The sequence below is a fragment of the Hoplias malabaricus genome, chromosome 3 (genome assembly GCF_029633855.1).
Source record: "Hoplias malabaricus isolate fHopMal1 chromosome 3, fHopMal1.hap1, whole genome shotgun sequence".
Taxonomy (NCBI): domain Eukaryota; kingdom Metazoa; phylum Chordata; class Actinopteri; order Characiformes; family Erythrinidae; genus Hoplias; species Hoplias malabaricus.
In genome coordinates this window covers 75,058,239-75,063,997 of record NC_089802.1, presented here as the reverse complement: position 1 = coordinate 75,063,997, position 5,759 = coordinate 75,058,239, and positions in this window count along the sequence as shown.

Sequence of the window (5,759 nt, the reverse complement as noted above, 5' to 3'; positions counted from 1 at the left end):
TAAAGTGTCCAAAATCATCCCCATGTTTTTACACACAGACACTGTTTTTATAGGGTGACCAGCGTCCTCTTTTACCCGGACATGTCCTGTTTTTTAGACTTAAAAAAATGTCCGGGCGGAATTTCACAAACGTCCGGGATTTTATTTTTTTAGAACTTTCATAGAATTTCGAGAAGCGTTTTGTTCACAAACTAGTCCCGCCCTCCCCTACTCCAACTGGTTCGCTTGAGTAAAAAGGGGGAGTGGTGAAGTAGCCTAGAATCTTCTGATTGGACGGTCTGACTGTAGAGCTACCGTTATTGGTCAATAAGGGTTAAAAGAACCTAAAAACACACAGGTTCAGCTAAGCATACCCCCATTCCCCCCCCTTGGTCCACTTTTTCTCAGATCTGGTCACCCTATGTTTGAGGCAAGGGAGTTAGCATGATGCTAATTGGTGAGATTACATGACGTCTTAGCCACATTAGCTTCACATATCCAGTCCCAAACCAAAGAAGCTAACTTTACACACTTTACAAACATGTTTTAGCTTCACGCCCAGCACCAGAACTAAACCATGAGTGATTCTGGGGGAAGTGAAACATGCATCACCATTGTGAGATTTTATCACTGCAGTGGTATTTAATTCATGCGGTGTAGCAGCATACACAATTTATAGTGTCACTTCCAGTGTTTTTAGCCTAGAAACCATTGAAGAAAAGAGTTCTCTAGTGGATTTAGTGGGTCATGAAGACTAGTTGGTGAGGCATTGTGTTGAATTTGCAGCGAGTCTGTAATATTGATGAACATTCAGGACGAAATTGGGAGTGAAGGTAAAAGAGGCCACCCATCTGTCTGTGGACGGAAATCCAGCTGGCCTTGAGCTGCTGTTTTTATAGAGACCAGAAACAGCATATCAAACCAGCTTACTATAATCAATTACAGAGAGAGAGAGAGAGAGAGAGAGAGAGAGAGGTCCAAATTGATATAGGGCTCATAAACCTCATGGAAGTCCCTTCTTTTTCAGACACTTTTTAAGTGAACATTTAGCAATATCATGGGCTGCTGAGGAAAAAACATTAGTCACTAATACAGCCAACACCATTAGATGGAGGTCAGAGAAGTCTTGTATTTGCTATTAAACATTTTTACCATCGTAAAAGGCTAACTCTGGGCACAGAAAACCACTGGTGGCAAGAGTTAATTCAACCCTGATGTTTTTACTGTATAAACATTTCAGTGGAGGACTATGAGCAGGTCACAGAGACAGGGCCCTGGAGAACTCAGGCCATTTAGATCTTGTTAAGTCTTGTTGGTTTTGGATAAATTTAGTCTGTAGGTGTTTAAATGTTGCCTTGGTACTTTACCTTCCCCTGAACTCTCTCTAAAGAGAACTCCTGGCTCCTATCACCTGCACTATAAGGAAATCTGAATCCGTAACCCAGATAGCATTCAGATGTGGGCCACTTCTGGCCAAGATGCAACTCTGCTGTCCAACTGTCAGTGCTGGCAAACCGCATGTGAACCAAAAGTGGCCCACTTATCGCTGTCTGAAGACAAAAATGTATCTCCGAAATAGTCACTGTATAGAAGGAAATAACCTTCTTAACTTTCAGTGGAGGTCAGTGTAAAGTATTTTATTCCAAGTCATTTTGGAGCATTTCTATTGGTCCATTCTTCATGAAATTATCACACAGTGTGAACGCCAGCTGCTGTGTTCAAATGATGTGAGCTAAAAATCCTCAGAAATGGAGATACATGTTTTCTTTGGACAGTGAGGATATTAAAACCCTTGTGTTGCAGATCTGGCCCAATTCTGGCAAAAGTGTTCTGGACAATGTGCTGGCTGTGAGCCAAAAGTTGTCCAAAAATGTGACATCCGTGTGGCAGGTGGGCCATGAAAATGAGACCAGGGCCAAAATGATTGCCATCTGTGATCATTTCTCTGCAATGCGCCATTTCACATCAAGGAGATGCAAACAACTGGATTTACATCTCAGTGAATAACGTGTGTACGTTTGGTGTATTTCCTCTTTGGAGGCGGGACTTAAACACCAGCCTGTTACCTCCAGCTTTCTTCAAGTCCGGGTCCTAAAACTGGTGCTGAACTATAAACAACAGGTGCTAAATTGTGCACTTTTTTGTACACGTGAATATAAATATTGTTTGTCTTATGTAAATAATGTTGTCATGTATAAAATATCACTATTAAACTCTGCAGCAAAGTAATTGTTGGTCAGCTTGGTCAGTACCACAATAGAATAAAATAAAGAAGCCAGATTTTTGAGAAAGCCAGTTGTTTTTGTTGCAGTTCGTCCTCCCCGGTAAATCCATCTTAGTCTGCTTAATGGACTGTGGTTGTGCTGTAAAAATACTTTATCCCTGTGAAAAACACTCAGAGGACATGGCTCCGGCTGGCCTTTGGCTGTCAGCTCAGGGAACGTCCAGAAAACATCCTCGTAATGTCCTTTAAACATCCTCCCACTGTGCTACATTAGCCTTGTACGTCCAGTCTGTGGTGTGATTATAGAGAAAGAGCCAGGGTCTAAATCCCCCCCTGCCCCTAGTGCTCCCTGTGTCCGGAAGCATCCGCTGCTCAGACCCACTTTCAAAATCATTTGTACCAGATTCAATCAAGAGAAAATATACAAAGGAAATGGGACTCGTCAAACCTCCTCAGCACTGCACCAAAACGTTCCCCATCAGATAAATAAATCTAAGATGAACTATGGGTCTGAAAGGACAGGGAGCTGTCAAGAAGCAGAAAGTTGAGAAAGACTAGACACTTTAGAGAGGGATATGAATAAACGGAAAGACATGGACACACACAGCTCAGTGGAACTGGGTCAGAGGTGAAGAACTCAGACACTCAGCACTAAAAGAAAGATTCAGGATGGATAAGGACCAAACCTAAAATTGTCAAGAACTCAGATGTTGCTGAAAGATGAGTATAAAAAGAGGACACCCCCGAGGGGTGGTTATTTTCTGATAGGAGCTCAGATAAACCAAACCAGATGCTGTTGTTCTGGTGTGAACTGAAGTGGAGAGGTTTTCTCTGAGAGCTGGAAGTCTCTGCCAAACTACATAGCAGAGGCTTTGTGGTCAGCACACTGTGGTGGAACTCCACCCTGTGCTCTTAGGACACACTGACCCTAACAAAAAAAAAGAAATCATCAAGATCAGGTATTCTCAGTGAATATGAAAAGTATTTCAAATGAAATTCATCTGTACAGACACTCAGGGGCACTGTGGGGCGACAGATACTCTGGTTTCCTCCCACAGTCCAAAAACACACGTTGGTAGGTGGATTGGCGACTCTAAAGTCTCCGTAGGTGTGAGTGTGTGAGTGAATGTGTGAGTGTGTGTCACCCTGTGAAGGACTGGCGCCCCCTCCAGGGTTTGTTCTCGCCTTGTGCCCCATGACTCCCAGTAGGCTCTGGACCCACCGCGACCCTAAACTAGAGGTGGGTGGATCGATCCAAATATCGATAATATCGATACCAACGCTGGTATTGGTATTGATCTATACTCATGGAAAAAGGTCGATACTCAAGCTTTTTTTCTCTCCCGCTAAAGTGTGTGTGCGAGGCAGCGCAGAGCACTTAGTCATGTTGCATGTGGCGAAGACTTCCGGTATTGGTATCAATATTGGCGATACTGGCCCTGTATTTACTTGGTATCGGTAACAAAACTCTACTCTATATTCATTTACAATCCTGATAGTTATTCATTCATTATCTGTAACCCCAGGAATACACCCTGGAGGGGGCGCCAGTCTTTCACAGGGTAACACAGACACACATTCACTCACACACTCACTTTTAAGTCGCCAATCCACCTACCAACGTGTGTTTTTGGATTGTGGGAGGAAACCCACGCAGACACAGGGAGACCACACCACACCACACTCCTCACAGACAGTCACCCAGAGGAAACCCACGCAGACACAGGGAGACCACACCACACTCCTCACAGACAGTCACCCGGAGCGGGAATCGAACTCACAACCTCCAGGCCCCTGAAGCTGTGTGACTGCAACTACGTGCTGCGCCACCGTGCCGCCTGATAGTTACGACTATATTTTATCTTTAAAGCCTACTCCAGAGCTAACAATGTCACAGCACAGTGTCAGGGTGTGCTATTTCAGGACAGATTTTTTTTAGAACATTTTATCTCATTTATTCGTTGTTACCTCTGATATCAAACTCAAAATTTTCTGCTGCTATGATACTGATCACAACAGCGCACTTCTCCCTTTGCAATTATTGACCCTACAGTGACCTCAGAATGTAAGGTTTATGGTTCAAAGCCATAAATGCTAAGACTGGCACAATCTCAGTGATTCAGAATAATTTGCTCCCACAAAAACGACAGCTTCAGGATGGATTCTGAGATTTATGTGATTTCTAGTAGATGATGACAGAATAACCACACGAGTGAGTACCATAAATCACCTCTAGGCCTGTGTTAATCATTATTGCATGTGTGGGAATGAGTGGAAAGGCCCAGCTTTACCATGAAGTTAACTCAGTTCACAGGGGAATGCTGCAGTGCTGGGCAAAATCAGAGACCACACTGTTTATTTCTCTTCCAGTCAAAATAAAATGTTACGTACGAGGTATTTGTAATGAATATTAACTAAAGCAGAAAATTCGGGACACCAAACAAACCTGCCAGACTGGTTGCTTTCTAAGACCTATTAGTACCGTTTAATTAGACATTACTGAGAGATGAATGCTGACCATCCCAGAGCCCAGACTTCAGCATCCATAAATGTGTTTGGGGTTTGGACAGAGAAAAGCAGCATGTGCTACCAATGATATGCAGAACAGTGGTGCTGCAAGTGGTCAAACACAACACTACTGTCTGTGAGTAGTGTGGTGTGTTCTCCCTGTGTCTGCGTGGGTTTCCTCCGGGTGACTGTCTGTGAGGAGTGTGGTGTGTTCTCCCTGTGTCTGCGTGGGTTTCCTCCGGGTGACTGTCTGTGAGGAGTGTGGTGTGTTCTCCCTGTTTCTGCGTGGGTTTCTTCCGGATGACTGTCTGTGAGGAGTGTGGTGTGTTCTCCCTGTGTCTGCGTGGGTTTCCTCTGGGTGACTGTCTGTGAGGAGTGTGGTGTGTTCTCCCTGTGTCTGCGTGGGTTTCTTCCGGATGACTGTTTGTGAGGAGTGTGGTGTGTTCTCCCTGTGTCTGCGTGGGTTTCTTCCGGATGACTGTCTGTCAGGAGTGTGGTGTGTTGTCCCTGTGTCTGCGTGGGTTTCTTCCGGATGTCTGTCTGTGAGGAGTGTGGTGTGTTCTCCCAGTGTCTGTATGGGTTTCCTCTGGGTGACTGTCTGTGAGGAGTGTGGTGTGTTCTCCCTGTGTCTGCGGGGGTTTCCTCTGGGTGACTGTCTGTGAGGAGTGTGGTGTGTTCTCCCTGTGTCTGCGGGGGTTTCCTCTGGGTGACTGTCTGTGAGGAGTGTGGTGTGTTCTCCCTGTGTCTGCATGGGTTTCCTCCGGGTGACTGTCTGTGAGGTGTGGTGTGTTCTCCGTGTCTGTATGGGTTTCCTCCAGGTGACTGTCTGTGAGGAGTGTGGTGTGTTCTCCTAGTGACTGTATGGGTTTCCTCCAGGTGACTGTCTGTGAGGAGTGTGGTGTGTTCTCCTAGTGACTGTATGGGTTTCCTCTGGGTGCTCCAATTTCCTCACAGGAGGAAAGGTGTATGAATGAATGAATGAATGCACATAAAAGTCGTTTACTTTATTTTTCTTTGAAATAATGAACCCAGTGATTGAACAATTTTA